This window comes from Triturus cristatus, chromosome 3_2 (assembly GCF_964204655.1).
Source record: "Triturus cristatus chromosome 3_2, aTriCri1.1, whole genome shotgun sequence".
In the NCBI taxonomy this organism is placed as follows: domain Eukaryota; kingdom Metazoa; phylum Chordata; class Amphibia; order Caudata; family Salamandridae; genus Triturus; species Triturus cristatus.
This window is the reverse complement of record NC_140584.1, coordinates 603835482-603848043: the sequence shown is the minus strand read 5'-3', so window position 1 is coordinate 603848043 and position 12562 is coordinate 603835482.

The following is a 12562-nucleotide window of genomic DNA, read 5'->3' as shown; positions in this document are numbered from 1 at the left end:
AACGATTTCCACCTGGTTTAGAGGGAGGAGTTGAGAGACTGGTTTTAAGGAGTGGTCTCTCGCTCAAAGGCAAAGCTATCAGCCATTGAGACCGGCACTGAAGACGGCCATTCCAGCCAGAAACGCGTCTGCCATAGCGTTTCACGGACTGCAAGCAAGCGCTGTCAAGCTCATTAAAATTGCTTTTGTCTATATCCGGAGCTGTGTCCTGCTTGCTTTTATTCAAAGTGAGCATTGGTGTTGGATATATATATATATATATATATATATATGTATACACACACGCACACACACACACACACACACACACACATACATATATGTGTAAATATATATTTTTTTCTCCACACTCACTCACGTTACGGCGCAATTAAAAAGCCCACACTCCAAAGGGAATTTCAAAGATTTTTTTACATCTGACCCGTTTCGACTTGCCCGATCTTTGTCAAAGCCACATAGCAGTGAAAATGCCCTAATTCCTTAAAAAAGAAGGAAACTACACAACAAGTGAACAGAATAATCAGACTTGTGGAACCATGAGCAAATACATTCTCCATGAAAAACAAGAGGAAAGATTGAGTATTTCATAAGCAATAGTAATTTGCAAACATACGTTTGCCCCCAAATTCTAAACACATGCCAAGAATGTCAAACAATAATAATTAATGATGAAATGTCAAATACATCTCAAACTCTGCAAGCTAAAAAGTCCACCATATTTGTAAATGGTCATTGGTGACGATTTAACTGTTCAAAACATGCTATAGCAAAAAGCATTTTCTTTTTTAATTTTATTGGGTTTGACAAACAGTTCGAGATGACATCAATACATCGTATGTTCCTTGTTCAGGTTCACATTTCACCTATTCTTTGTGCCTCTGAAACAGTAGTAGGTAAAAGGGGGTAATACTCGCTGCAATTCTCATATTCCCCACCCCTCCCTGATCAAACCCCAGAACAAACATCTATTAGTGTTCAATTTTGGATCTCCTTTACGTGTCCTTAATCTGGACTAGGAAAAAGCAATTAATGACACAATTACCAAAAAATGATTACAATTTCGGTACGTTATATAGCCAGCCACGCTCGTAAATGGTCACTCATAATGCACCAGTGTGCCAACAATTTGCATGCATGTGTGACGAAAAGTTGTATATATAACATATGTAAATGTCTATTCAATAAAACTAAAAAACATGCTAGCATGCCAGCCTGACAATCAAGTAAATGGGGGTGATGTCTCATGTAGTAAGTATATACCCAAATTGAAAGATATCGCTTTCTGCCTAGTGGCTAGGAAATCAGTAAAGACATCAAAGAAGGGTGTGTGGCAAAGAATATTCCACTAAACAAACATCAAAGGTGGTGATCAGAATAAGTCAGAGAGCAAGTAAACTACAAAGACAAAAAAATAATAGACACTATGCCAAAAGGACGATCTCTCTGGAATTCAGCTGAACCTATAATTACAGAGTACATAGCGGGAATAAGGCAAAGAGGACTGTTGTTCTGCTCATCTCTAATTTATGCAAACAGCCCCACCATGTGGCAATTGTCATAAGTGCCGGTGTCAATAATTAAGTTCCGGTGCAGAGCACTAGGCCTGGGCAGTAAATTCCGTTCCTCTCGCTGAATTTGCGGAATTTGGGTAATTTCACATTCCGCGGAGAACGCGGAATTGCCCAAAATTATATGTTCCGTGGCTTTGCGGAATTTTTTGATTATTTCCCCCTGAGCACGCAAACAGCGCTCGCGAACAAGAAAAAAGCGTCGCGAACAAGCAATTCTGCTTGTTTGCGAAATTTCTGCGTGCTCGTGGAGATTTTTTACTCCAAATTCCGCCCACCCCTACCGAGTACCCGGAAACCACCGGCTCAAATTAAACACTGGTTACAATCAGGGCACAAGTTGGGGGTAAACGCGGGTGGACGGCCTCCACCCACTTTTTTCACAGGGTGAACGCCCTTCACCCTGCCAAGAATTTGGGCCCCACTGAATATTGTGCTGAACTCATCCTGGTGTAATCTCCAAACACCTGGACACTTTCAGCAGTGCCTGCACGTTGTCTGCTTTCCATCTGCAACAAGAAACAACGTGCAGGCGGGAAGGGGCTTTCTTATTTAAGCCTCCTGCTGGGTCCATAACAATGGCCAAATTTGAGGGGTCATCAGTCCTCCTTTTGTTCCAGTCTCTTGGCTGGGAGCAGTCAGGAGCCTCACACCTGATGTAAATGAAGCAGAGGGGAAACAAAGGCTCACACCTTGTTAGCACTTCACACATACTTAAGAGAGGTAGCTTTTTACTTTGTTCGATCCGTGTTGATATGCATGCACTGTAAGAATATCAGATGTGTTGGTCTTTCCCAGTATTTCCACAAAGCATATTGCATTTATAGAGAGCTTACTTCCCCTGAGGAGGCGTTGAAATAATTTAAGTACCACTATTTTTTCTTGTATAGCCCTACTCATACCAATGCAGGGTGTCAGAGTGCTTTACATCAACACGTGCATATTACATGTGCAATAAATTATATAAGTTTGTAAATGAATGTACATGATGCGTTACATAAAACTGGGGATTGCAAGGTGTAGAAGTCACATATCATCTTCCATAGCTCACTGTGCTATTATCCTTGCAATGCGCTCAAACGTACACATGATAGACCTGCTAAACATATATGTGAAAGCTTTAGATCTGATGTCACTTCTTGTGATGCCATTTCCTGTAAAGTTGCGGCTTGTTATACCACTTTCTATGATGTCAATTCCTGTGATGCCATGTGTGATGTCATGTGCTGTAACGTTGTGCGCCGTGATGTCGCATGCCGTGATGTCACTTGCATAATGCCTAACTAGGTTTGACCCCCCACTTTTTCTTTAGGATTTGTGCCCTGGTTACAATCTTTCACTTGATGTAATTCTCAAATCTCTTTTCACATTCCCCAAAGCTGTCACAGCTTTCCAAACGTACACCCCTGTTTGAATAAAAATGGCATTTTCTTCTGAATCTGAAATCGTCCTTTCTGTTAGTAAAATTGTAACCTGCCCAGACCCCCACCTAGTATCCAATTTACTTGCATATTTGCCATCTTTCCACTTCAGAGGCCTTGAGTTGCAGCAATCAAGATTTGTTGGAAAGAAAAAGCCCCGTAGCGCTCGTTTCTAGGAATCGAAAGAATAAGAGAAAAAAGAAGGAAAAAAGAATAAAAATACCGAAGTCGATGTTTTAATACAGTGTAATCAATAACAGATGATTAGAAGTTTGCTTTAGAAACCAGTGCTTGTTTAAAAGCTCCATCCCCCAGTGCTGACTGGAAAAGCACCTGGAATAATGGCGCACATTACAGCAGGCCCCCCGGGAGCGCCTGGTAATGCTGTTTGCTTTATTTGGAGGCGAGGAGCCGCGGCATACACCTCGGAAGGCGAGCCGCGCAGGCTCCGTGGAAGCGGTGTCCCAGAGCTGCGCAGAGAATGCGGGGGTGGGCGCAGGGGACGCAGATGGTTACCGCTCCCCACGGAGAGGCCCGCCACTCACGCAGCGCGTGATCAGATGCGAATTCATAATCACACGAACCGGGGCGAGGGAACCTTCGTGATAAACAGAACGCACCTGGGACCTGGCGTGCGAGGCGGATGTCATCCTTATTTAAAATTTTGCTCAGTACTTTAGTTGAGCTCAGCGGTCAATTTTAACATTACTAGCCTTGGGCATGATGCGAGTCCCCGAGGGCTAGTGCAGCTCAATAATCTCTTGTCCTGCACAATTTAGCACCTTGTATTTTTAATAGAGGTGGCTTAACACGTTGCTGGCAGGCATGCTGTATGTTTTTAGACAGAGCAATGGCACAACCTTGCATCGGGGTGCTTTACCGGAATGACTATTTGGCAATCACAATTCTTTAAAATTTGAAAGGACCAGATCACATCAACGGCTTCAAGTCTTCATGTACGATTATGATCTGAGGATGTGCAAGGAACTATTCTGGCAGCAGGTGCAATTGGGTTGAAAGGCCTTATGCCCCGACCCCGACCCCCCTACCTACCTCAGCTGCCAAGGTTGGGGCCTCTGGGCGGGGCTGCCAGCTTGGTCTGGCACTGGCAGTAACTGTAAAGTGTTCTGCTAGCCTCATTGGCGTGTTTGCAGCATATTTTCCCTTTCAAGGAAAAAGTGTCCATTGTACAGGTGTGAAAGCAGAAGCGGAGAATAAAAGCTCCTGCCCCACCTGAAGAAATCCTCTGTAGCTCTTCCAGTGCCTCATTTACAGGATTTTCATGTAGAGCAGCGCCGCAAGCCTTCCTGCCTCGCTGGTCTACGGCAAAAGAAAAGGACAGACTGCGCCGTATCTAACAGAATCCCGTCCTCTTTCCCTGTACTGGTTCTCATCGCGCAATAAACAGACCACACCGTGTCTTAAGCGTAAAAGGCCATTTATTGGGACCAGGCTGCACAACATTAAACAATAACCAAACATTACCTGAATAACAACTTCCCACAACACTCTACAACCCTTCACTCCTTTCACCCACTCCACACTCACCTTTTGTACCACTCCATGCCCCTTCCGTTCCTCACCATTCCACAAACCTCCTTGCATCCTCCCCGCTCTCATCGGCCATTTCACTCATGCCTCCATTACCCCCACCTCGCTCACTCTCCCCCCCCCGAGGGATGGGTGTGCCCGCTAATGACTCCCCCCACCCCTCCAAAGTACCGCCAACCAGGTAGCCCCCTCTAGGGCGGATACCTGCCCCACCCCCGGGACTGGACAAACCACACACATCCCTGCCCACTCAAACATCTCTGCGAAACCAAATTGCCTCGTTGCAGAGCTTGCTGACCACATCTCTTATTTCCATCATGTAGTACGCATTCCCCATCCTGGAAAGATGCACTCCGTCATCCCTAAACAGTAGCGGTTCCTCCAGTCGCAGTCCAGGGTGACTGATCACCTTAATGTCCTTGTCCCCACAAAATTCGCATTGCTCTGTTAAGTTTCCGTCTCGCCTTCTCAATTGCCCCATGTTTAACAGCGCCCCTCCAGATTCTCCTCGGGACAAATTCAGTCCAGGCAATGCACGCCCCTGCCAGCCTGTGTTTCAGTACCTCCAAGTCTCTTTGCATCAGCTGTAAGAGCGCCAAACCCGACAGCCGGACCAAATAATTTCCCCCCAAATGGATGATCATCAGATCCGGGCATCCCTTCTGTGGGACCATCTTCGCGAGCCAGGGCAATAGTGCCCCCCGTCGCATTCCCCCTTTTCCCCACCAGTGCACCTCGTGATGTTGTCCTTTGAATCCCAGGTTACGGCCGTACACCTGTTGCTCCGCATACTTTGACGCCCAGTGCACAAATGAATGCCCCACAATCCACGTGACCGTCTTGGCCCCAGGTCCTCCCACGCAACCTAAAGGAGAAATAAATGTTAGACACACATAGAAAAATTGCCACCTCAACCCCTCCAAACCCCCGGCTCCGCACGACCAGACCCCTCACTTCCTCACATACCGCTCACAGCACCATGACCTCCATCTCCCAATCTGCCGAATCCTATCGCAGGACCACCCCAGCCGGGCTGCCGCCGTCGCCGCCGCCGCCCCAATTCGAAACGAGTGAGTCCCAAAACCAGCAGGCTCCAAACCAAGACGCACCAATACCATGCGCAGCACTGCCAACAACTGACCCGCCGTCACTCGTGCACCCGACCTGTGACAAAAAATCTCCCCTTGCACTACCTGTGTAGCATGCACAAATGACCTCCATTCAGCCACCGGGGCATACACTCCCACAACCATTCTCGCTCAACCACACCCACTTGCCCCTCCCCAACTGATCTGTTTTGGACCGACCCAACCAAATGCCCAATCTCCCCGCATCCAACCTGATCTCCTCATACCTCCGCCCCTCCCCCGCCTGCGTGCCCAACAATTCCGAAACCCGAAAAGCCCCAAAAAACATCCAAATCATGCACAAACGAAAAATTCGAACCTCAAACTCATCATAACAACAGAGCGGCAACGCCGCAACCAACCTTACCAACACCTCAAACGTTATGGCCTCCCTCGGAACCCTCCCCCCTGCTCTCTCCCTGCTCCAACCTCAGAGCGCCCTACTGACAATCACACTTTTCGTAGGGTCAAAACCAAAAAACAAACAACAATAAAATGACACTCCTGCCAATTTCCCTGAAATGGTCGTAGCCAACAACCCCTTGTCCATGCAGTGCAATACAAACTGTAACACTCCTTGCTCCACTGTGGTCCGTCCCCCAAAGGCAGAGTCCCCGCTCCAGCCCATAAAGGCTCCAAACTCCGCCCACGCCAGTCTGTAGGTCCGCCTGGTGGTAGCAGCAATAGAATTCTCAACTAGGCCTATCACCCTCACTCCCCCATGGCCCAAATGCTGTCCGGCAGCCCGGTCTTGCACAGATCCGCTCCAGGTGCCAATCGCCGGAACCGTTGCCACTGCGAACGAGACAAAGCATCCGCAATGTCATTATTCGCTCCCGGAACATGTTTGGCTCGAAAAACCACATTCAGACGCAAGCATGTCAGCATGAAACTCCTCAACAATCGCAACACCCTCAGGTCCCTGGCCCTCTGTCGGTTGACCAACTCGACCACCGTCATGTTGTCCACGTGGAACAACACCGCCCTGTTCTGAAACTCAGGACCCCACACTTCGAGAGCCACCAACAAGGGAAAGAATTCCAAAAACGCAATGCTCCTCCCCTGCTTCATCCAGTGGTCCGGCCAGGTCTCTACACACCCCCTCCCATCCCAGAAAATGCCAAAATCAGCCGCCCCAGCCGCATCCGAGTAAATTTGGATTTGCCAAACCGTCTTTTCCTCCACAAAGTCCAAAGATGTTCTCAGATCCGCCCTCGCTTCCATGGAGATCCTGACCCTGTGGTCTGGAAGCACTGCCACCGACATGGCCATGCCGAGCCGTCTGCAGAACGTCCGTCCCGACCTGACCACCCTGCACGCAAAGTTAAAAAAACCCAACAGTTGCTGCACCGCCCTCAACACAATCCTCTTCTCACCAATCACCCATTGAAGGCACTCCTGAATTTCAGCTACCTTCACGGCCGGGAGCCTCGCTGTCCACTCAGTGGAATCCAGCTCAATGCCCAAGAATTTCAAAACACAACACGGCCCACTAGTCTTTTCAGGTGCCAACGGGACCCCAAACTGCCTCGACATCTCGACATCTCCTGGAACCATGTCAGAGCCCTGCCACAGTCCCCCGATCTCGCCCTCCCAAGGAACAGGAAGTCATCCAGATAGTGCGTGACCTCCCGATGCCCACTCAGCTGCGTAAACGCCCACTGCAAAAAGGTGCAAAACAGTTCAAACAATGCTCAAGAAATCGCACACCCCATGGGCAGGACTTTGTCCACAAAAATTGCCCCACCGAACTGCATCCGTATAAGCGCGAAATCCGCAGGGTGTATAGGCAGCAGGCGGAAAGCCGACTTCACATCGCATTTTGCCAATTCCGCCCCCGGCCCACACACCCGCACCAAGCGAATCGCATCATCCATCGACGTGTAGAGCACCCGCGAATCTTCCTCCGCGATAAAGTCATTCACAGACTGTCCCTCCGGCCACGACAGGTGATGTATCATACGAAACTCCCCCTTTTCCTTCTTTGGCACCACCCCCAACGGGGAAATAATCAAGTCATCCATCGGCCAGTCATAAAAGGGGCCGGCAATCCTTCCTTCCTCCACCTCTTGCCAGAGTTTGGACGCCACCACCCCCGGCAATTCTTTAGCTGATTTAAGGTTGTCGGCCCATCTCCTTGATCTGGGACCTTGATAACCGACCCGAAAACCTTCTGTAAAGCCCCACCGAATCTTCAAGGCTGCCTCCCTGTCCGGGTAGAGGGAGAGCCACGGGGCCATAGCCCCCATCTTAACCGGTGTAGGAGCCCTTCTGTCTAGCCTGACCCTTACCTTTGGAATTCCTCCACTGTTCCGAAGGGGTGGTGAGCGTAAAGCATTGCGTAAGGGCATGCTTCCCCCCACACTTAGAGCATTCGTGCTTGAACTTGCACGGATACCTGGAACAGTATCCCCTGTTGTAACTCCAACAGGCCCCGGTATTGTAGCTGCCGGGCTTGTTGGCCTGCCCTGTGCCCCCTGTACTGGCTGCGTTCCCTCCCGCCCCGCTTTGGGCGGGACGCGACTGAAACGACCGGTACGTGACCGGCAGCCCACTAGCCATGTGTGTTGATGCCGAGGAATGCGTTGACGCCATCCACTGTATCCATAATTCCTGATCCACCTCACCCCAATGCTTCTCCGGGTTCGCGCTAACCCGCGCCCTGAACTCCTCATCATAACTCAGCCAAGCGAAACCCCCAAACTGCATTTGGGCCTTCCTAATTATGTTCATATACTTTAACAATGCGATGGCCCTGTCCAGATGCTTCTCGCAGTATATGCTCGCATAAATGAGAAATGCCGACGTCCAGTTCTCCATGTTCACCGGTACCCTCAGCCGCCTAGTCAACTCCCATTCCTCCTCCTTTGAGCCCTCCTTGGCCTGCACTTCCCGGTGCAATAATTTAAAAACGTCCACATACTCATGCTTCCAGATCTTACTCCTAATCTTTTCAGACAAGTGCGACCCCAAGGGCATAGCTAAACCCATGTAGGGCAGCTTCTTCGGGTGTTTATCCCCTGACTTGTCCCCTTTGTCCCCAGTCCCGTTCTCCTTCTCCGTCTGTACCCCCGCTGAAGTCACCGCCTTACCCCCGACCGGTTTGTCCCCCTGCGTGGGCCTGCCCTTCGGAGCCTCCCCAACCTCCCTCACCGAACCCTCTCCCACCCCAATTGACCTACACGCCTTCTTCCTTCCTCCCTTTGGGCCACCATCCCACACCGACCACCAAGCCTTCTCACCTGCCAATGACGGGTGCCGCTCACTGGGCCGGCCTCCGGAGGTGGACGCCCTTCGTGTCTCTGTCTTCTCCTTGGCCGCCGGTCTCTGGGGCACCTGTAACACACCAATGTCTCCGTTGTCCTTGCCCGCGCCCGACAGGTCACAGTCATCCCTCACCTCCCCGTCCTCAAGCTCCTCACTCTCCTCCTCATAATCCAACTCAACCTCAGTCTCCAAACCCGCAGGCGCCCACAACACTTCTCTCACCGCTCTCTTCACACCCTTGTCACTCACAGTGCCAGACACCCGTGACCCTTTCACACCCGACGCCGTTGCCCGCTCCCGCGCCGGAGGGATGGCGGCCATGGACCGCCCTACTGCTTCCTGACGGCGACATGGGGCCGTCTTGCACCCCGCCGTACTCCCCCGAACTCTGCCGACAGCCGCCAACCCGGGAGTGGAGGGGGGGCAGTAACCGAGAAACCCCCCTCCAGGCGGCCAAAACCCAAACTGTGGGGGCACCACCTAAACAAAACCCCCCCGCCCGTCCCCTTGTCAGCCCCCGCCCCCTGCCGCCCCGCACCATTCACCGCCAAACACGGTGTAGAGGCCCTGGACCCCTGAGAAAGGTCAATGGGCGCATCCGTAGCCCCCGCTGCCCCCCCCGCGCCCACCTCATCACACTGCACCCCCCGAGAGCCACCAAGCACCCCCTCCCTCAACCACCACTGCCCCATCGTGCCTGCCCTCCCCAGCTGCCAACACCGGATTACGAGGCCCCTCTCCCCCTGGTCCCATCTCCCTACCCTTCTCTGCGGGCCGACCTGCCTTGCCCATTGCTCCCGTTAGCTGCTCCCCCGTGGACGGACCAGAAAAAACGCCCCCCCTGCCACCTGGGCCTGAAAAGCCAGTGGGGGAAAATGAAGGCGTGGAGGCAGACTCCTCCGCCGGCCCCCGTGCGCCGACCACGATCGCCGAGAGCCCCGCCCCCTCCCGCGCACCACTGACAGAGATGGCGGCGGCTCCTCCTGACACGCCATTACCGCCGCCGCCACCCCCGCCGAAGCCGCCAGCGGGGCGCGCTCAAAACCAACCCCAGCACACCGGGCCGGAGGAGATCCTCCCGCCCGGCACGCCCCAGAACAAGCAAGGCCCTCCTCACCTCCTCCGAGGACACCATCCCGCCTCCGCTGCCGTGCGCCGCTCCTCCTTCTGTCAAGGTACCACGCACACCCGACGCTACCCAAGCCCTCAGGAAACGCAGACCAATGGCCCAAAACCCCTGCACTACACAAACCCACCTAATCTACGCCTTTGCTAAACCCTCCTGATGGTGCCGAGCGCAGGAAGAGGAAGTCGCCTTCCTTCCCTGCGCTCTTATACCCACCCCCTGACTCCACCCCTTGACCCTGCCTGGTCCTACCCCTGCGCGAAAGACCCCGGGGGAAGACTAGTCTGCGACTCTGCTTCCCCCGGGGCCCGGCAATTGGCTGCCATGTGCTAATGTAGGCAACCTTACACCATGGTGCAAGGGTGGCTGCATTGTAGGGGTGATTGTTTTTGTGCAGGAAGGAACAACTTCATGCACAAAATCAATGGAGGTGATTTCCTCTTTCTGTGTGTGCTGCTGAATACTGCCCACATAGAAAGAGGTAAAAAAGAGGAGAAATAATGTTATTTCTCCACGTTGTCCCTCCCCTATGCTGGAGCCATTTGCTTTTGACGTATTCCCAGATTTACAATTTGTTGTAAATCTGGGAATGTGTCAAATACCATGGGTGTTACCTGGGAACACCCACGTAACGCCCCTGGCACACCTCCTCATCGTAGTATGAGGCAACGCAGCAACTTGCGCTTCTTTGCCTCACTCCATATCTACAAGGCTTTGAAAAGCCACAGAGGGTAGCCTTACTTGGCCTTGTAGATATAAGCCCTGTGTGCCACCAGAAAGTCACAAAAAGTTACTTTCCGGTAGGACATAGGGCTTGTAAATGAGCCCTCCAAAGCAACAAAAGCAAGATAACAAACCCCAAACAAAGAAACAATATTATGTCTGACAGTTTGTGGGTTTAAAGGAAGAACGGTTGAAGTCTTACCAGTGCATGAGATTTAAATACCAATATTAAAATCCTTTTGTTTTATATTTTAGTTGTGAGTTAACCAATCATAACGTGCAGAACTACACAAGTGAAAAAGAAATATATCTTGATGCAAAGGAGTTTGAAGCACTAAATAAATGCAAATACAAAATATGCAAAAATATAGATCCGTATGGCATTTGTGTCTTCTTCGGTGGGTTTAAAACTCCTGTTCTAATTTTAGCAGCTGCATCTCTGCTTTTCATCCTTCAAGGACTGATACAACGCAGAACATTTATAGTCCTAAAAAACTGTGAAATATCATGTAGCAAGTATTTTACAGAATACAAATTATGTAATTAGGCAAATGAAAAAACAGGTGTCAAGAAAAGTTAAGGCTGGATACAAAATACAAAAATTAAAAGTCTCAAAAGTATTAAAAGGCATCTGTTAAGTTGCTTTTGAAAAGTAAAGCTTTTTTCAAGTATTTAAACTGTTCCCAAAAATGGATAGAGTTATGTCATGTGTTTCGAAGTAATGGTGGATGTTTAGATTTAGATAAGGGTTCTGTATTTTTTGATGCACTTCAAAATCTTTAGAAGATATATTCATTAAATGTTGCAGTGTACACCACTGTACCCTTAAATCTGATCTAAAACTTTGGAATAAATGACTTTCAGTGATTAAGCTCCTAATTACAATTGGCCCAGTTGATTCTGATATATGCGGTAACTCCTATTATGAAACATATCAAATTTACAGGTATCGTGCCAAGCACCACAATCTTGCAATTTTCCAAAGGTGAATTTCAGCAGGGAAACCTGCTGAAATTTACAAGGTGAAAAATTGAGATTTGTTGTGGAATGCACCAAAATCTGCAGGTTATGCCACATTCTTTAGGATTAACTTTCTTTATTAGTTTTAATCCAGAACCACCCATCTATATTACAAGGCTGGCAGGGACGACTGCAAGCATTATCCATGAAAAATATAAAGAGCAAAGCAAATTAATCGCACTGTTCAGGTTTAAGGAGGCGGTATGTAGGAAAACAGCACTGTGCTGAACTGCACTTAAATCACTCCTCAGAACCACCCATGCCTCAGAAGACCCCACCAGCATTTACGAGCCCCCAGTTGCTGATCATCCTCCTCGAAGATGCGTACTTGCTCTACATTTGGGGTATGTTCTACTCATTGGGGCGTATTTTCAAGAAAAGTGACGGAGTGCAGCATTAGCCTTCTTGGCTTAACGCCGCGCTCCGCCACTTTTGAAATGCAGAGCTCCATCGTATTTACAACAATATGGTGCAGCTCTGTGTTTATCCCCGTGCTGGTGCTGATTACAGCTGCCTAGCTCCAACGCAGGCACTCTTGCACCATAGTGGCAGGGTGGCTGCATTGTAGAAATTATTGTTTATGTGCAGGAAGGTGTCCCTTCCTGCGCATAAACAATCTTAAATGGTGATTTGTAACTTCTGTGTGCTGCTTTGTGCAGCACACATAGGAGTTGCAACTCGTCATTTACAAAATGATTGTATATGTGCAGGAAGGTACTCCTTCCTGCACATAAACAATCATACATGGCTGTTGCTGTT